This window comes from Mobula hypostoma, chromosome 21 (genome assembly GCF_963921235.1).
Source record: "Mobula hypostoma chromosome 21, sMobHyp1.1, whole genome shotgun sequence".
NCBI lineage: Eukaryota > Metazoa > Chordata > Chondrichthyes > Myliobatiformes > Myliobatidae > Mobula > Mobula hypostoma.
The window spans coordinates 26,826,275-26,847,719 of NC_086117.1; the positions used below are offsets into that span (position 1 = coordinate 26,826,275).

General features: G+C 39.0%; 1 protein-coding gene across 8 annotated transcripts in view; it reads right to left on the reverse strand.

The window, feature by feature from the left end:
• sec16a (SEC16 homolog A, endoplasmic reticulum export factor) overlaps positions 1-20,768 on the reverse strand; it is a 95,525-nt gene extending 74,757 nt beyond the window's left edge. For 7 of the 8 annotated variants that reach the window (XM_063073736.1, XM_063073735.1, XM_063073733.1 and 4 more), the window contains exons 1-2: positions 20,684-20,768; positions 14,444-14,520 (exon numbers count right to left, since the gene is read on the reverse strand). The gene's annotated coding sequence lies outside the window, so the exon portion shown is untranslated. Of the gene's footprint in view, positions 1-1,563; positions 1,698-14,443; positions 14,521-20,683 lie in introns of those variants that run through there. The other variant, XM_063073730.1, reaches the window with a different exon arrangement.
• Positions 20,769-21,445: the final 677 nt, after the last annotated feature.

Consider the following 21,445-nt stretch of genomic DNA (forward strand, 5'->3'; position numbering starts at 1 on the left):
TTTTCCACTATCTCAAGAGTTTCAGAAGGCTTTTCAGTCAATAAAGTATTTTTGAATTGTAAAGTAAAATATCCAACAGCCAGTTTGGACACGGCAAGATCCAAACAACTAATGTGACAATGGGGTGGGAACAGAGGTAAAGCACCTGTTTATTCCACCATGTGAACGTTGTCTGAACTTCACATACAGTGGCATACAAAAGTTTGGGCACCCCTGGTCAAAATTTCTGTTACTGTGAATAGTTAAATGAGTAGAAGATGAACTGATCTCCAAAAATCATAAAGTTAAAGATGAAACATTGTTTTCAACATTTTAAGCAAGATTAGTGTATTATTTTTGTTTTGTACAATTTTAGAGTGAAAGAAAGGAAAGGAGCACCATGCAAAAGTTTGGGCACCCCAAGAGATTTGAGCTCTCAGATAACCTTTACCAAGGTCTCAGACCTTAATTAGCTTGTTAGGGCTATGGCTTGTTCACAACCATCATTAGGAAAGGCCTGGTGATGCAAATTTCAAAGCTTTATAAATACCCTGACTCTTCAAACCTTGTCCCAACAATCAGCAGCCATGGGCCCCTCTAAGCAGCCGCCTAGCACCCTGAAAATTAAAATAAATGATGCCCACAAAGCAGGAGAAGGATATAAGAAGATAGCAAAGTGTTTTCAGGTAGCCGTTTCCTCAGTTCGTAATGTAATTCAGAAATGGCAGTTAACAGGAACGGTGGAGGTCAAGTTGAGGTCTGGAAGACCAAGAAAACTTTCCCAGAGAACTGCTTGTAGAATTACTAGAAAGGCAAATCAAAACCCTCGTTTGATTGCAAAAGACCTTCAGGAAGATTTAGCAGACTCTGGAGTGGTGGTGCACTGATCTACTGTGCAGCGACACCAGCACAAATATGACTTTCATGGAAGAGTCATTAGAAGAAAACCTTTCCTATGCCCTCACCACAAAATTCAGCGTCAGAAGTTTGCAAAGGTACATCTAAACAAGCCTGATGCATTTTGGAAACAAGTCCCGTGGACTGATGAAGTTAAATTAAAACTTTTTGGCCGCAATGAGCAAAGGTATGCTTGGAGAAAAAAGGGTGCAGAATTTCATGAAAAGAACCCCCCGCCAACTGTTAAGCACGGGGGTGGATCGATCATGCTTTGGGCTTGTGTTGCAGCCAGTGCCATGGGGAACATTTCACTGGTAGAGGGAAGAAAGAATTCAATTAAATACCAGCAAATTCTGGAAGCAAACATCACACCGTCTGTAAAAAAGCCAAAGATGACAAGAGGATAGCTTCTACAACAGGATAATGATCCTAAACACACCTCAAAATCCACAATGGACTACTTCAAGAGGCGCAAGCTGAAGGTTTTGCCATGGCCCTCTCAGTTCCCCGACCTAAACGTCATCAAAAATCTGTGGATAGACCTCAAAAGAGCAGTGCATGCAAGACGGCCCAAGAATCTCACAGAACTAAAGCCTTCTGCAAGGAAGAATGGGCGAAAATCCCCCAAACAGGAATTGAAAGACTCTTAGCCAGCTACAGAAAGCGTTTACAAGCTGTGATACTTGCCAAAGAGGGTGTTACTAAGTACTGCCATGCAGGGTGCCCAAACTCTTGCTTCGCGTCCTTTTCCTTTTTTGTTATTTTGAAACTGTAAAAGATGGAAATAACGCAAACAACAGGAATTCTGCAGATGCTGGAAATTCAAGCAACACACATCAAAGTTGCTGGTGAACGCAGCAGGCCAGGCAGCATCTCTAGGAAGAGGTGCAGTCGACGTTTCAGGCCAAGACCCTTCATCAGGACTAACTGAAGGAAGAGTGAGTAAGAGATTTGAAAGTTGGAGGGGGAGGGGGAGATCCAAAATGATAGGAGAAGACAGGAGGGGGAGGGATGGAGCCAAGAGCTGAACAGGTGATGGGCAAAAGGGATACGAGAGGATCATGGGACAGGAGGTCCGGGAAGAAAGACCGGGGGGGGGGGGGGGGAAGAACCCAGAGGATGGGCAAGGGGTATATTCAGAGGGACAGAGGGAGAAAAAGGAGAGTGAGAGAAAGAATGTGTGGATCCGAGGAACAACACCTTATATTCCGTCTGGGTAGCCTCCAACCTGATGGCATGAACATCGACTTCTCTAACTTCCGCTAATGCCCCACCTCCCCCTCGTACCCCATCTGTTACTTATTTTTATACACACATTCTTTCTCTCACTCTTCTTTTTCTCCCTCTGTCCCTCTGAATATACCCCTTGCCCATCCTCCGGGTCCCCCCGCCCCCCTTGTCTTTCTTCCCGGACCTCCTGTCCCATGATCCTCTCGTATCCCTTTTGCCTATCACCTGTCCAGCTCTTGGCTCTATCCCTCTCCCTCCTGTCTTCTCCTATCATTTTGCATCTCCCCCTCCCCCTCCCCCTCTCAAATCTCTTACTCACTCTTCCTTCAGTTAGTCCTGACGAAGGGTCTCGGCCTGAAACGTCGACTGCACCTCTTCCTACAGATGCTGCCTGGCCAAGATGGAAATAAAGACGTTTTCTTGCTTAGAATATTAAAGAGATGTGTCATCTTTAACTTTACGCCTTTTGGAAATCAGTTCATCTTTTACTCGCTTAGCTATTCACAGTAACAGAAATTTTGACCAAGGGTGCCCAAACATTTGCATGCCACTGTATGCATACTTGCCAAACCTCTTGGTATCTTTGGTTAGCAAATCAATTTAAGTCAATTAATGTTATTAATATTGCCGGCAGGTGGTGGTATGGCATCAGCACCGAACTCTGAGGCAAGTGGTCCTGGGTTTGAATCCTGCCGGCTCCTTGCCTGCTTTCTTTCCATCCAAGCTAGGTTGAGAGTCGAGCTAGCTACTTGGCCTCGTAACAGACAAAATGCTAAAGAAACAGTGGAGACTCCGCCTACTGCCTAATGGAGTAACACACATTTTCTGTGGCTGCGATTAATTCTTCCTTTTCCCCAGTTTAAACTTTGAATTTTTAACTTCTATTTGTCGGATCTTAGAGGGGAATAGTTGTTATTATGTCTCCAAGAAGTGGAAAGCAGCTTCCTGAATCCAGCAATGGAAAGGGAAAAACTTAGAAAGAAAATCAGAGGATATACCTGTTTGGGCTGAGCGTTTATAACATTCACTGATGATTCTCGAAAAGAATAGACAAAAACACGGTAAAACTTGATGCTACCTCTTCTGAGATGAAGTCGTTACGAGAGAGTTTTCAATTTGTGCAGGAAAATATTATTTCCTTGAATTCTGAACTTAAAGAGACTAAGCGTCAGATAGCGGATATTTCAGCCCGCTTGGAAAAGTCTCAACATAAGATTATCGATTTGGAAGCAAGATCTTGTCTGAATAATATTTGAATTGTTGGACTGGGAAGGAAGGATCTGAGAGTGGGGATTTATTGGACTATTTTGCTAACTTGTTTTAATCTCTGTTTCCGGATATTTTACCTCAACCTCCCGATATTGAAAGAGCGCATAGAATTTTCACTTCAAAATCTCAGGATCTGAATAATCCAAGGTCAGTTTTGGTCTGCTTTCTTCATTTCAAAGTTAAAGACCAAATTATGAAATATGCAAGGAAACACAGAGTTTTTAAATTCAAGGGTTTCGAGATTCGTTTTTATGAAGATTATCCAAGGGAAGTTATGGACCTGTGGTCTAAATTTGCTCCAACCATGAAGATAGCCTATGATAAGGGATTTTCCCATCACTTCGCTATCCAGCCCGATTAAAACTATTTCCCAAAGATTCAACTCCATGTGTTTTTCTGGACCCCAAATCGGCATTGGACTATGTTAACTCTATTTCGGTTGCAGCCAAGGTTTGAATGGTTTTAGGTCTGCTGAATAATTGTTATTTCGGAAGGAAGACAAGCTTTGAAGATTTCTGATTTGCTTAAGATGTCCCTTGATCGATGGACCATTTAAAGAAGATGTGAACTTTTTGATGCGACTGATGAAGGACTTTTCCGAAATCTGTTGGTTTACTGAGCGAATTAAGACAGCGGACAGATTGTTAATCGGTTTGATTATTTGTTTCTATCCTCCTTTTTTTTCATCAATTATGTGATAGTTTTCATAGTTCATAAGGACTTTTTCTTATATTTACATAGTTGGGGGTGCCTAGTAGACAGATACTTAGTGTTTTTTTTAAAAAAACAGTTTTTCATTGGGCATGTAAGTTAAATGAAAATGGTGCTGATTTTTCTTCGTTAGAGATTACATAGGCATTCTTCTCTTTGTTTAATTTTATTGTTTTGGTGTTTTTGGAGATTGCTTCTGCATTCCCCAGCTTATTTTTAAGGATTAAGTATAAACATTTTTTTCCTCCGCAGGGCCTTCCTATTTTAGGGCCGTGGGTTTTTTTTCGTAACTAGGGGGAGGAATTAAGGAAAGCTTTTAAAATCATTATAAAATGGGCAGCTCGCGGAGTCTGATCTTTTTTTTACTTCTATGGGGACGCATTTCGGTTTTTTCCTGCCGAATTTTGGGTCTTTTGGGGTGGTGGGAGGACTGGGGTTAGTTTTGTGTTATAAGATTAATTGTAGGATTAATTTTAGTTATTGTATTTCCTTATTGTATTTTTTTCCTCATTATGGAGTTTCGGACCATGCGTGTTTTGTATACTTCTCACTGCCATTTTTGATTAGCCTGCGCTGGTATGCGTGTATTTATGTGTTAGATAAAACAATTTTTTTTTCTATGGTAGCTAAACAGATAAACGTTATAAGTTGGAACGTACGTGGTTGGAATCATCCTATCAAGCCAAATAAGACTTTTAAAATCATTAATCGATTCTAACCCGATATAATTTTTGCTCAAGAAACGCATATCAAAACGGGCGATCAAAATAGATTTTTTTAAATGTGGAAGGGCCTTCAATTTCACACTACTTGACAAAATAAAACAAAGGCAGTATCTATTTTTATTAAATCTAATATTTTATTTATCCAAGAAGACATCGTGTCAGATATTAATGGTAGATTTTTAATTGTTAAAGAAACAATTTGTAATAGAAAAATTGTCCTGGTTAATCTATATGGACCTAATGTAAATGATCCTTTTTTTAAAAAATGTATTTGCTTTATTGCCAGATTTAAATGAATACATGTTGTTAATGGGTGGTGATTTCAACTGTTGTTTAAATCCTTTGATTGATAAGAGTTCAACCAATCAATGGCTTCGAGTTGTTCTGCATCACTTATTAACTCTTTTTTAATTGATTATGGCCTGGTTGAAGTTTGGAGACATCTGCATCCTAATAATAGAGATTATTCTTTTTTTTTCCCACATGTTCACAAAAAAATTCGAGAATTGATTATTTTATAGCTGATCTCCGATTTTTGTCCAAAGTCCAGAAATGTGAATATGATGCTATCGTTCCCTCGGAACATGCGCCTTTAAGCTTAGCTTTTGAATTGAATGATGTAGTTACTGCAAATTTGCCTTGGCGTTTTCCAGAAAATTTATTACAAAGTTCAGACTTTGTCAAATTTATTGAGACTCAGATAAAAGATTTTTTTCTTTTTAATAATACAGCAGATGTTTTGAAATTGGTTATATGGGATACATTTAAAGCATATTTGCGCGGTCAGATAATCTCCTATTTAGCTAAGCTTAAAAAACAGACAAAAACAGAGTTAGATAAGATTTCAAAATAAATTAAAGACTTGGATAATATTTATGCAATCTCTCCTAACACTGATTTATTCAAACAAAGGGTTGAACTCCAATCACAATATAATTTGTTATTAACTTATCCTATTGAAAGAAATTTGCTTAAGTTGGAAAGTCAATTTTATGTGTTTGGAGATAAAAATAATAAGCTATTAGCATCTCAATAAAAAGCAGCTAGAGCTAAAAGACAAATTTTAAAAATTCATAAGGGAGATGGTAGTTTAGCATGTAATTATGAAGACATTAATAAAATTTTTCAAGACTTTACATTGAACTTTATAAATCTCAGTTTCCAGTTGATCCTACTAAAATGAATGCCTTTTTACAAAAGATCGATTTTCCTCTAATTTCTGTTGAAGATCAACAAACTCTTGATGCTCCTATTACTGGAAACGAAATTCAGAAAGCTATTTTTTCCAATGCAATCTGGTAAAGCTCCTGGACTGGATGGTTATTCCGTAGGATTTTATAAAAAATTTGAAAAATTGCTTTCTCCATATATGTTGGAAATGCTTAAAGGTTCTTTTTTAATAGGAGAGTTACCTCCTACATTTTATGAAGCTTCTATTTCTTTAATTCTTAAGAAAGATAAAGACCCTACTGACTGTGCTTCATATAGACCTATTTCATTATTAAATGGGGATGTTAAAATTCTTTCAAAAATAATGGCTAATCGGCTGGAGAATATTCTAGCTAAAATTATCTCTCAGGACCAAACAGGCTTTGTAAAGGGCTGTTATTCCTTCTCTAATGTTCAGAGACTGTTATATACTCATCCTTTTCTAAGACTCCGCAATGTGTTGTCTCTCTCGATGCTGAAAAGGCATTTGACAGAATTGAATGGAAATACTTATTTAACATTTTAGAGAAATTCGACTTTGATATTAATTTTAATAAGTGGATCAGAATGATATATAGAAGCCCTATTGCTACTGTTATTACCAATAATTGCAGATCTCCCTTTTTTCAGCTTTCGTGGGGTACGAGACAAGGATGTCCTTTAAGTCCCTTGTTATTTAATTTGGTGCTGGAACCCTTGGCTATTGCACTTCGTGAAGCTAAAGATATCCATGGAATTTTCATAAATGGGACTATTCATAGGATCTCCCCTTATGCTGACGATCTCTTAGTTTATATTTTGAATCCTGAAGAATCTATTCCTAGCTTATTGGAACTATTAAACAAACTTGGAAAGTTTTCGGGATATAAACTAAACCTTTATAAAAGTGAATTATTTCCCCTAAATGATTCTGTTTCTGTATATGATGACATTCCTTTTAAAGTTACAGACTCTTTTAAATATTTAGGTATTATTATTACTAAAAATCATAAAGACCTTTATAAAGCTAATTTGGTTCCTTTAGTGGATTTTATGAAGCAATTATTTTGTAGATGGAATCCACTTACACTTTTGTTAGCCGGCCGAATTCATGCAGTTAAAATGATGATTTTACCAAAATTTTTACATGTATTTCAAAATATCCCTATTTTTTTAACTAAGAAATTTTTTGATCAGGTTGACTCTATTATTTCATCTTTTGTTTGGAATAATAAAAGAATTGGTAAATATCATTTACAAGAATTAAAAAAGGATGGAGGTCTTTCTCTGCCTAATTTGAGAATGTATTATTGGGCTGTTAATATACATTATATGTGTTTTTGTTTATATTGGGCTGATAAAAATGGAAGACTACCTTGGGCTGATTTGGAATTGAAAGCTGTGAAACAGTTTCACTTAACCTCGTTATTAGGAGCTTCTCTACTTGTACAACTGGCCAAATTAAATTTATATCCTGTGATTAAGCAGTCATTACGAATTTGGCTCTAGTTTCATAATTTTTTAAATCTCAAAACATTTTAATTTTTTAGTTTAATTTATCGAAATTATTTATTTAAACGTTCATTAAGTGATCCTACCTTTCGTCTTTGGAGGAATAAAGGAGTTTATTCCTTCATGGATCTGTTCCAAGATGGCCGATTGATGTCTTTTGAGAAATTAGTAACTAAATACTCTCTCTCGCATTCACATTTCCTGCAATATCTTCAGGTCAGACACTTTTTACAAGAATATTTAAGTAATTTTCCATATATACAGGATTCTGACCTGTTAAGATATTATTTTAAAAATGAACCCTTCAGTGAAAGGTTTCATTGGGAAAATTTATAATTTATTGTTACAACAGCACAATTACCTTTCACTTAAGATTAAGCAAGATTGGGAGAGAGAGCTTAACATGACCCTGATAACAGAGGATCGGTTGCAGATTTTGAAGTTGGTTAACTCTTCTTCGATCTGTGCCAGTCACTCTTTAATTTAAAATTGTATATCATTACTATATGACAAAGGACAGACTGTCTAAAATGTTTCCTAAAGTTGATAGTCAGTGTGATAGATGTAAAACCGAGACAGCTACACTGACACACATGTTTTGGTCACGTTCTGTATTGAAACATTTTTGGAAATCTATTTTCTCTACAATTCTAAAGTTTTAAAAATTAATCTACAACCTAATAAATTGATAGTTTTGTTTGGTATAATCCCTCAATATATTCATGGTATTTCTCTATCTGACCAACATGTAATTGTATTCGTTACATTATTGGCCAGAAGGGCTATTTTGTTGAAATGGAAAGATGCTTCTGCTTCCACTTTGATACAATGGTTCTCTCAGGTGATGTTATGTCTTAGTTTGGAGAAAATTAGAAGTCGAACTTTTGATCCTCGATTTGACTTTGAGAAAGGGTGGGGTTCATTTGCCCGCTACTATCATCTGATTTGAGTTAATTAATATGGTTTCTTTCCAATTTTTGTTTAAATGGATTTGAGTTGGCGGATTGATGTTTTTCTTTTATGGAAGCTTGTATGACGTATAGCTCCGGGGTTGTGCTCCCAATGGGTTTTTTTTTCGTTTTTATTTTAGTTAGTAGGGATTCCCTTTTTTCTTTTTTTTCAAAAGAAATATTCTTAACACTTTTTTCTTATTATTGATATATTGCTCAGCTTTGTTAATCAGTCTTTGCTAATTTAATTCTTCATTGTACATATTGACATATTGACTTGATTACCTTAATGTATTTTTTTTGTTGATCTTCAATAATTAATAAAAAAGATTTTGAAAATGAAACGGCAAGGTTGCCACCCGATGAGCCACAAGGCGTGGAGAGGAACAACAGCAATGTTATTAATTGGTTCAGTATTAATCTTGAAAGTGAGGCCAATATATCAATCTTTCTTGACTGCACTCCCAAATGCTCTGATTGTTAAAACTATCTTAGATTCACTCACAGAAAGAACATCTTTATGAACCCCACTAATTTCCCATTTCTTAAATAGATCAATTAATACCTAAATATCTTTGATTACAAATCTAGTTTGGGTAATTTCACCCTTGGAGTAATAAATTCACTTTGCACTTCCTCCACAATCAACAAGTCCTTCGTAAAGGGTAGTATTAGAAATGAATCATCTCCCAGATCTCTCTAGCTACATCATGACTTCCACTCACTAGTAATTCAGCCTAGTGTATAAATGAAGGGCAGCAATCTATTAGCCCCTTTTTTAATGAATCATATACCCTATTGACTTGTTTCCTTGATCCTCGTTACTTCCACCTTTTGTTTAAAAAGAATCAGCTCAGTCATTTCATTGCAAAGTTGGATAATCTTATTTGGTACATTTGAAAATTTTCCACTATATTTACCCATTCACTTAGGATTTCTTTCCAATTTGAGGCTTCCATCCATAGCACATGGACCACCTACCTTTGTAGAAACCAAATCTTTTCTAGGAGACCCTTCCTTCATTCATTGAAAAAACAGTTGGGTGCTGGTGATTTGTCACCTAATAGAATTATTTACTTCAATAATGCTAATTTCATTTCTTATGTAATTTCTATTACTTTTCCCAATTTGCTAATGCTAACTTTTCTCATAATCTAACAAAATACCAACACAAGGTAATTATCTTATTTACCTACACCACCATCTTTTTCCAGATAACAGAAGTTGGAGTTTCCAGTTTCCTTTCATTCTCAATTTGCAACTCATGTTGTTTGGTTATTCCTAAGATATATCTTATGTATCGCCCATATTCTACGTTTTTGTTTTTACATTTTTTTTGCTTTTACTTTTTCTGCACTAATAAGGGGTTATTAGGTGTACATTATGTAAAAGAAACACGAATAATGCATTACCCACCCAATGCTACACCACGGGGATTAGTCTTTGAAGTGAGGTTTGAACCTATGATGCTCTAACTGGAGAGTAATCCCAGCAACTCAATGTCAAAAAGCTTGTCACTATCTTAGTTGCATGCAAGGGTAATACAGACAGGCTACAGCAGAGGTCCCCAACCTTTTCTGCATCGCAGACCGGTCGACCGGGGTGGGGTGGGGGGAGGGGGTGTGTACATACATTATTTATACTTTATATAGGCTGTGTATTTATCATATCATTCCTGCTTTTACTATATGTTAGTGTTATTTATTTTCGGTTTTATGTGTTATTTGGTAAGATTTGTTAGGTTATTTTTTGGGTCTGGGAACGCTCAAAAATTTTTCCCATATAAATTAATGGTAATTGCTTCTTTGATTCACACCATTTTGGCACAAAAGGTTTCACAGGAACACTGTACATTAGCGAGGGAAATACGGGACAAGGGCAGTCCGGTATGGGACAAACCAATTTAGCCCAATAAACGGGATGTACCGGCAAATACGGGACAGTTGGCAACCCTATGTTCAAGTTCAACAGTGCGTGACAGGGAATGAGGAAAGGTTTCCTCATATTGTTTCCTCACGGCCCGTTAGCACATGCTTTGCGGCCCGGTACCGGTCCACGGCCTGCGGCCTGGTGGTTGGGGACCGCTGGGCTACAGGAAGCACATAACTAAAGCCCACTTTCTTCTTACGGATCAGGACTGTGTTAAAAATTGATGGTCATACATATTACATTGGCAGCAGTTGATGAACTCTACTTCGCTGACAAAACAAAAATTAAAAGCACTGTAGTGTCTCTCATGCTGCAAGTTGTCCCAAATATGTTGCAGGTGTAGAAATGAATCTAAAGTACCATACGTGAACTGGGTCAATATATACCAGCACTGCAGAATTTGAAAGGCTTTCAGCACAGACTACTTGCAAGGTAATGTGTATGGTGGCCCAGCACTTTGTGCTCTCTGTAAAGAATCAACATTCTAGCAATGAAAATCTACCAGTTTGCCCATTCAATCCTGTGAATCCAACTCACATCAATCTACTTTTCCAAGCCACAAAGGAATTCAAGAGAGAAAAAAAACACGGAGAGATTATTTTCCATCAGATGCTACAGATTTTGGAGAAAGCGATACAGAGAACCACAATCTACTTAGTAGGGTAATGCAACCTAATAGTTCTTTCACATCTCAGAGGCTGAATGGAAAATATATCTTACAAGCATAATGATTGGGTTAGGAAGGAAAATAATAGTGTATATTCCGGCAGAGGTTCAGGTATCATTTCCACTAACACGTCAGGATCTTCATGCAGAATTGTTGAAACACAAAATGTGTGAACACAAATTATAACTGAGAAAAAAACAATAGAATTTGGAAAAGGATTCATTCCCTTAGAGCCTCCCAAGCACTCCAATGATGGCTGATTTTTATTTCAATTTCAAGTAGTGAATTCCTGTCCATAACATGACAAAATAAGCACTCGTTTTTCTTAGTGGGTTCAAGTCTCGAAATACTTCATCTGTCTCCTGTTCATTACCACAAGCCTGTGCTATTTGGTTTCCACGCACCTACCAGTGGAATGATCACTTTTTATTTGCAAAAGCCATTATTTTTAGAAGTCAGCTCTCATCTTGTTCTCACTCCAATAATACATCACCTTTGCATCCTTTCAAGATTTTCACATTTCCTTACAATACAAAAGGTCATTTAAAAAGGTCATTCAGCTCATTTAATCCATACTAAACCATTCCCTCCCATCCCCATTTCATTACAATCTCCATACTTCCTTATTGTGGTGCTGAGAATTAAACTCGACTACAGCTGAAACCCAATCAATGATGTCCAGCTATTTATTTCACTCTGTTTTTTTTTTCCTCTCCCTTTTCTCAATCTCTGGAGACAAAATGTCTACCAACATCTTTTGTAACAGTACCAATTCCCACAACTCTCTTGACTACACCTCTTACCACCCTGTCTCCTGTCAAAATATTATTCCTTTTCTTAGTTCCTTTGTTTCCACTGCATCTGTTCCCAGGATAAGGCTTTCCTTTCCAGGACATTAGAGGTGTCCTCCTCCTTCGAAGAATAGATTTTCCCTTCCTCCACTATTGATGCTACTTTAATCTACATCTCCTTCATTTTCCGGAAATCTATGCTCACTCCATCTTTCATGACCTTAACAGGGATAGAGTTCCTCTTGTCCTCACCTATCACCCCATGAGCCTCTGCAACCAACACATCATTTTCTGCAACTCCCACCATCTTTAACAGCATCGTACCACCAAACATATCTTTACCTCCCCCCACTCTCCGCAGGAATTACTCTGTGATTCCCTTGCCCATTCGTCCCTCCCCACTGATCTCGCTCCTAGCATATACTCCTGCAAGCGACAGAAATGCTACGCCTGCCCATTCGTTTCCTCCCTCACCTCCATTCAGGGCAGCAAACAGTTGCTCCATCTGCCAAAAGCAGAATTTCCTGATGGCCAGCGATTTAAATTCCTATTCCTATTCCCATTCCCGTCACGTTGATCCACGGCCTCTGCTTTTGCCACGATGAGGCCACTCTCGGGGTGGAGCAGCAACACCTCACATTCTGTCTAGGCAGCCTCCAATGTGATGGCATGAACGTTAGTTTCTCCTTCCAGTAAATCTTTTCCCCTCCCTCTCCACTTTTCTTCTATCGCCCATTCTGGCCTCGTACCTCTTCTGCCTATCATGTGCTCCTGATGCCCCTCTTTCTTCCCTTTCTCCCATGGTGCATCTCCAGTCAGATTTCTTCTCCAGCTCTTTACCTTTCCCACCAACCTGGCTTCATCTATCACCTTCTAGCTGGTCGCCTTCTCCTCCCCAAATCTTTTTATTTGGCATCTTCTCTCTTCCTTTTCAGTCATGAAGAAGGCTCAGCCAGAGGCATTGACTGTTTATTCATTGCCACAGATGCTGCCTGACCTGCTGAGTTCTTCCAGCATTTTGTGTGTGTTGCCCTGGATTTCCAACATCTACAGAATCCCTTTCGTTTAGTCATTTGCTCTCTCTCTCCCCCCCCCCCACAAATGCCTTCAGCATCATGAATTCAATGCTTTATTTTTTTGTACAGTTTCACACGTTTTAGAGAATGTGCCCCACTGAAATCCAACTACAAAGGGCTTCAAACAGAATACAACCAAGTGAAACAAGTCCCAGGAAGGGCAATGATGAGATACATAGAACAGAGGACATTTGATCACACTGGTCTGTACTGATATTCATACAACTCACTAGCCTCTTCCAATTCCATCTAATTTTTTTTTTGCAGTCTTTCTGAAACATTTCTCTTATATGCAGGTCTTGCTCTGAAAACTAATCGATAGCCTTTGGTCACCCAAGGCACTGAGTGAAGAACTTTCCCTTTTATCAATTTACTGGTGTGTATTAGAGATTGATTCCTGATGAGAGGTCACGACGCGAAGCATTGATTCATTATTCCTTTCCATAGGTGCTGCATGACCTGCTGAGTTCCTCCAGCATTTTGTATGCTTAACTATTGTGTATTTCCTGGTCCTAGATTCTATCACCAGAAAAGTTTCTCCACATCGTATTCAAACAATGCACAATCTTAAAACTTCAATCCAGTCTCCACAAAGTTTTCTTTCTGAGGAAAGCTGTAACCAACACATTCTTCCTTTATAGTTTTTTGTTACCTCAGTTCAGCTACCATTCCTATAAATCTTTTCTACATTCTTTATCCATTCTGTTTATTTGTATTGAGACCAGACTGTGCTGCCAGTCCATAGTTCATTATTACATTAACATATAGGATTTTTAATTTATATAGCTTTAGAAATAAATTACAGTACTTTTTTTTTAAATAGCCACACTCCAGTTTGCCAACAGAATCAAAACAAACTATCCAGTCCTAGCAACTAACTTTGGACTTTGAATGATCAAGGTTTTAAGTTCAAAGGAATTACCAATGCAACCACAAGCAGAGTTCAGATAATAAATTTTAAAGATGTTGATAGTAACACTCACAAAAAGAGTACATGATGGGGAATAAAACAAAAGGCCACATGACAATGTGGGGTTGGGGCAAGAGGAGCGAAGCAAGCAAAGGAGGAGGGGGCAGAAAATAACAATCATGAGCTGTAGCTTGGCTCTCACACAAGGTCAACAGCTCTGTAGTCCAGAAACAAACTGCTAATTGTTCAAATAATCAAGCAGTGTCACTGAGCTGCACCCATCCTGACCCAGTTATCACATACTGCTGGCTTGCCGGATATCCTGTATTGTGAACTCACCCAGGATATCAGCCAGCACAGATGGAATGTGTGTGTGTGAGAAAACATGCACAGAGATGATACAATCTAGATTACTATGATAATATACCATGAAGGATCAGAATATATAGCATTCACCCAGGTACTTCCCACTAAAATAAACTGAGTTATCAGGTTCCATGAATAACTTCAGACTCTGTGCAAGTGTCACCACCCTGACAATTGTCAGCAAAACACCCCATCTTTGGATCTTTCTTGCCAAATCTGCTTACAATACACTAAACAACTTACGGTTAGTCGAAAATTCCACTACTTGTGTGCAGCATTTCAATCGCAGTAAGAGATCTTTATTCGATTCCCTGGTTAAACTGTGAAAAGACAGAACGTGTTCCAATTATTTCCTCTTTGTCTCCAAAGTTCATTTACACTGACTGGCATATTGGAACAATTAAAATACCAACTAGAGTGAAATTAAAACCAAAAACTGACACTGAATCACACACAGGAAATATTAAAACTGATGGACCAGCAGCTGAGCCAAAGCAGTGAGGGGAATGCACAGGGAAACAAGCTATACAGCAACGACAAAGCAGCAGTTCAATTTCTTTATTCCTCTTCTGAAAGCACAGGGAGCCTCAATACCCAATTGACCTAACCTCTGGAAAGAACAGAAAATGCTAGAAACACCCAGTAGGTCAGGCAGTATCCATGGAAAACAACACAGAATTTCAGGTCAGGACCTTTCATCAGAACTAGGGAAGAGAAAACCAAATGACATTTCAATAGCAGAGAAGGTCGGAGAGGGATTGAAAGTGCCGAGGAAAAAGTGCTGATTGATAATATCAAATGTGTTGATGGGGTGGGGGGGGGAGCAGCAGTCAGAGTAGTGGTTACAAGTACATTATGTTGTTTGTCTGTGCACTGTTATTAATGGGCAAACTCTATTAGAAATTTTCCATTATTCCACCCATTTTTCCTACGCTTCTGAAATCTAACATTTTTGTCTTTCCACAATTCTAACAGTAAGTATTGCTTTCCACAGATACTGGCTGACCTGTTTGGTATTTAATTCAGATCTCCAGCATCTGCATTTTTATTTCACCCTATTCCCAACACTTCACCCACCTTCCCATTCCCCACATATGGGTTTTGGCAACCATGCAGCACAATATCACCTGCAAAATGACATACATAGGTTTACATATTCTGTTAGCAGTCATTAGTTATTGACCACGGGCACAAGTTTGCCTAATTTACTCATAAACACATTTACTCAACCAGGCCAAATTAGCTTCCCTGCAGCTGCAATTTTTTTTTTAATGCAATTGCTAGAAATCTGAAATAACAAAAAGCAGCAGCAGCCAGAAATACTCAGCAGATAAGACAGTGCCCATGATCGTAGTTACTGAGGTAACATTTCAGGCTGAAGTCTTTTCAGAAATGGGTAAGGGAAAAAAAGCAATTCAGTTGTTTTTAAAACATTCTTTTGGCTCTATTTGTCTTGATTGGTTGGGATCAAGACAGCTGTAGCATTACGCTGCTATAAAATCGTGAGGTTGTTAGATTAATGAAGAGGCCATGGAAAAGAGGAACATGCAAACTACAACTCAAAGTTTGGAAATACTCTGGAGATCAGACAGTGTTCGTGGAGAGAGGTAGGGTGGCAATATGCCAAGCATAACGCATGATTCTGTTACAAGCAGGAATAATGAGCTACCTGAAATTGAACAAGTTCTAAAGGCTGCAATATACTCAGATGATTAAAAAAAAATGAGGTGCTGTTCTTCAGCCTTCCTTTGGGCCTCAACAGAAAGGTGGAGGAAGCCATGGGCAGGTAGGTCAGAGTAGGAGCAGGGTAGAAAACAGAAGTGACTGCCAACTGGAAGCTCAGTTCCACCTGGAGACTAAACAGAGGTGTGCTGCAAAGTGTTCAGCTAATCTGCATTTGATTTTGCCAATGTAGAGACAACAATACTCTGAGCAGTGAATGTATTACACTAAACTGAAAACGCAAGCTTCCTTGCTGTCACTTAAGTACAAAGTCCCTCTTGGCAGCAAATTTACCAACAGAGTAGCTTCAAGCAAGAACATTTTCAAAACTGTGCCACGTTTTGGTTTCATAGAAAACTCATCACTGCTTATACTGGGAATTACAAAACAGAAGGCAAGATGCATTTACAACTGATAGGCATTTCCCAGATGGGTTCAAGTTGGACCTTGGCTGAATCCACACACAAGGACTCCCTTGGTTAGCTATTTATAGAGTGATCGCCTTTTCTTTTTTTACTTTGCATCATTCGCACACAGAAGATCATTTGGTCTCACATGATTCCGCAGCTTTCTTGGAGGTATTCAGTTAGTTCACTCCCATGCTCTATGCCATAGCCCTGCAAGTATTTATATAAATTTCCCTTTGCAAGTCAATTTTCAATCTGCTTCCATCATTTCATTCAGTGAGCCACAGATGATAACAAACAGAAAATGCCATCTCCCTTCAATATTATGCAACTTTTCCTAAAATCCTGTTGCTGCTGATGGAAAATTTCTCTCTATTCACATTCAAAAAGTCCATGAATTCTGAACATTCTGTGCTTTAAATTAAACACTTAGTTCTTTTATCCATCCAGAGAACAAGTCACTTACTCTGGTGCCTTTTGAATAAATCTCTTTTGCGACCTAAGCAAGACCTTATCATCTTTCATAAAACAACCACAACTCAATATTTGCATCAAATAATGTTATCTCTAACTCTCCCAAACATACAGACCAAGTGCAAAGATGCATGGCAATAGCAAGAAGGAATTCATCTAGAAAATGCCTCTGACTAAATTTGGAAGAAGATCCCAAAGGCGAGGGAACGAGAGAAAAGTAGACAAAGGAATTAAAGGAACGAGCTGCTTGTGAGATCTTCCTGTGCTTGCATCTACACTGAATGACAGCACAATGCATAAGGTGATAAAAAAATCAAACAGGTTACCTTCCTGTTCTCGTCATCTCTGCCGCAGTTATGCAGATAAAGGTACTCATCTCAATTAACTGGAGCAGAGAGAAGAACAGGAAGGTTATGGTACAACTTTATAAGAGAACTGAACACTGAGCAGTTCTGCTCATCACAAGAGAGGGAGGACATCACTGGAAAGAGTGCAGAGGAGATTCACCAGGATGCTGCTTGGCACAGAGAGCTTCACTCACGAGGGGAAAGAGGATAGGCTGGATTGGTTTCCTTGGAGCAGTGGAGGTTTATAAAACTATGACAGGGCAAATAATAGAAAACGTTTCTACATAGCAGAGGTGTCAAAAACTAGAGGGCATGGGTTTAAAATGGGGTGGGGTATCTGAGAAGGAAACTTTTCCAACCAGAGTGGTCGAAATCTGGAACATACTGCCCCAGTGGCCAGAGGAAGTGAATATTTGTACATTTTAGAATCTAGATGAGCACATGGTTTATGTAGGCATTAAAGGCTATGAACCAAGTGCTGATAAATGAGACTAGTGTAGGTGGTCAGCATGGACGTGGTGGCCAGATGATCTGTTTTGATGCTGTATGGCTGACTCGGAGCTGTTAGACGATCTGCAATTTAGTTGGGACACTATGGGGCAGGAGACTATTGCCGAACAGTTTCTAACTAGAGTCAATCGCATGCACTGGTGTGGCTATTAGACACTACACAGCACTAAGAGTGAATAGTTTTTAAATAGTGTTAGTTGCGCACGTTTATGTTCAAAAAGCAGTGATTTTGTGTCACAAATGGTTGGCGAGAAGTAAGCATTAAGACAATTCGGAACTGTTTTGTTTACTGAGGTTTCAAGCATTCAGGCTTGGAGATGTAAAAATGACCAGGAGTGAAAATGAAATGATCTCACTACTTCAACAAGTTAGAAACTACAAAGAATTTGAAGGTATCAACAATCATCTTGAATGTTACAACAAAAATGAGGATTTGGAGGAGACAACCGTCAAATACATTGTATAAAGACAGTCCATTATCTGCCCTAGGTGTCTGTTACATTTACAGTTAATTAAAAGAACACGGCAGCAAACACTGAATTAATTCCTCCATCAATAACTATTAGGAGCTAATACACAGTTTTATAGTACTATAAAGAATTGGCAGTGTTTTAATTTGTTCTGTTCATTTAAATACACTATTTGCTACACAGTTAAACAGTAGTTTGTCTTTTTTAAAAATACATTTTTAACTATTTCCATGGAACTTCAGTTAACTGGGGCAGTCACAGAATTGGGGAAAAATTACTGATGCCGAGGTGTCCCAATTAACTGGAACCCACTGTATATCCAATCTTAGTTGATTTTGAGTTGGTTTAGGAGATTGTGCATACAAGCGCATCCAAAGGTAGTACAGCGCCACTTTTTCAGGTCAATAATAGGGCAAGTTTAAAAAATAAGGCTCTGCCAGTAATGCTTACATCCTGAGAACATATTAAATCCAAGTGCTAGATCAAACAAGAATATGTGAACATTGACCAACACCACGTGAATGGTTTCTTTAATGAGAAAACTGCTGTGTCTTGTATGACACCTAGCCAGTCAGACCAGGAAGATCCAGTCAGTGGTGAGCTGGCAGCCCTCAAGTTAGGGTGCCACGATTGACAGTGAAACAAATATATAAGAATAATTCAGACAGGTTTGCTGCTTTCCACTTACACTACTGGAATAGGGTGTACACAGCAGGCAGTGCAGGATCAAGGGGTCTTACAGCTTTCTTTCCGCTTTTCTTCATGTTCCTATATCCTGCTCCACCTAAAACCCGCTACCAGGATCACCAACTCAGAACCCTTGCGTCCTGGAACCTTGGTGATCCGGTACAAATCACAACTTTCAACAAAAGCATACTAAGACAACAGAAGGATCAAGATATTGCTACCCTGACTAACCTGATTTCTAATCAAATCTTCACCTGAGAAACCACTCCTTTCCCCTGCCCTCCCACGACCAATAATCTCCCTTTAAGGACTCTTTAACCTGTTGTTTCATTGAGCACATCTACGTGAAACACTGTTGTCCTCACCAGCCAGATCATGCTCTTTTCTCGCTGCTACCATTAGGCCTCAGGACTCGCACCGCCAGCTTCAAGAACAGTTACTATGCCTCAACTATCAGGCTCTTGACCGGAGGATAACTACACTCATCTATTGAGACGTTCCCACGACCAATGATCTCCCTTTAAGGACTCTTTATCTGGTTATTTCATGCTCCCTTTATTTATTGCTATTTATTTGCATTTGCTTTTTCTCAGTTTGTTGTCTTCTATGCTCTACTTGGTCTTTCATTACAGTTATTGTTCTATAGGTTTGCTGAGTATGCCCGCAAGAAAAGAATCTCAGGGTTGTGCTTGGGACAAATATGTACTCCAATAGTAAATTTTACTTCGAACAAGTACATGGGTTCAATGCTAAAATCAGATAAAATTCCTGGCCCCAGCCATTCCATCTCCTATCAACTCCTTTTACTTTTCTTAGGCTCCACATCCCAAAAAAACATCGATCTCAGTTTCAAAGACAAACACCATCTTTGTCGCAACACAAGTCAAGAGTCTTTGGCTCGTAGGAAACTTACTGAACAATGACTGCATAACCAATAAGGTGGGTGGGGAAGAGAAAAATACGTGGCACTGACTCTGAAAAAAATAAAGTATGGAGAATGCTGGTTAATTAATAGATTACCATTCACTAGGACACCAAGGGGAAGTTCCCCACCCTTTAAAATAGCATGAGATCTTCGACATTTGTGTGCACACAGAGCTTCAGTTTAATATTACCATCATTATCAACAAGCCTTCGCATGCACCCGTCAACAGGAGGCTGTAATGTTCAAAGACGTGCACTGTGTACAGACAGTTCTAATGCAGCCCTTGGGACAGATTAGTGGCATAAAGTGACAGGCAAGGGGGAGAGAAAATAATCAACTGAAATGAACTGGAATGAAAGGATTACAAGAAATCCTCTTGTAAACCTAGCCTAGAGCCACCAATCTGAACACCAGTTTCCAGATCTCCACAACAGGGAAAACTAAAACCAAGTTTTCAAGTGCTGGGGATTATATGCAACATAACAGAAAATCCTGGAAACACTCGGTAGGTCAAAGAGCATCTGTAGAAAGAGAAACAGTTCACATTTCAGATCGAAGACTATTTATCTTTCCACATATGTTGACCAACATGTTGAATGTTTCCAATGTCCCCAACTCACACTCAACAATTGCCCCTCGAAAACACCCAGAAGCTTTACAATTTCCAGTCTCAACTAAGTTCAGAGGTTGCCCCTGCTCATTCCCTTCAGCCCCTCCGTCCACCTCCCTCAGCCTCTCCAACAGTCCAGGCTGTCAGCTCCCACATCCTCTCAGCGACCCGGGGACCTCCCTGTCCGCCGATCCCCTGGCTCTCACCCTCCCCATCAGGCCTATGGTACGGCAGCCTCCCACCACAGCAAATGAGCTGTCACCAAGCTCAGTGCAGCCACCTCCTCCCCTTGCATTGTCCAGCCAGGCCCGCTAAAGGAGAATAGACTCACCGAACACAGAGCCGAAGACCGAACGACTCCACTCCGTTACACAGGCCACCGGGCGCTCGGCGCCATCTTCACTCGCCAATCGGCGACGTGTACATCCTGACGTCATGCGCACTCGACGTCATGGCGTACTACGGGGCGAAAAAAATCCGCAAACCAATTTTTCTAAAAAGGTATTTATTTTTTTCTCAACCTATCTTTAAATGTAAGTACTTCGTGATTTGTTGACATTAGTTCGGTAATTTATAAATATAATATTTTAAAAGTTAAAGCCGGTGATCGAAAGCTTCGTATTTTTTGTAACGGAAATAGCCGGATGAAGCCGAAGTCGTAAAGGGCAACTTCATCGATTGTGGAACGTCTAAATGTCTTCATTATAACCTTCCAAGTTTCTCCTCTAAATATTTACTTAGTTTGCTTTTGTAAAACACTGTTCAGTTTCCTTGCACTTGTCTTTCAGACTATTTGCATATCAAAAAGCCAACCAATGTGTTACAAAAATTCCCTTTGTGTTCGGCTTTGTTTCGGTGCCATTTCAAAGTTCAAAGTTAGAAGTGATTTTATTATTGAACTACATGTTTGTCATCACATACAACCCTGAGATTCGTTTTCTTGTGGGCAGACTCAGCAAATCCAATAGTCACAATAGAACCAATGATAGACTGCACCCAACGGGGCAGACAACCAGCCTGTAAAAGGCAACAAACTGCAAATACAAAAAAATACCAATAATAAAAAATAAGTAGGCGATAAATATAGAGAACA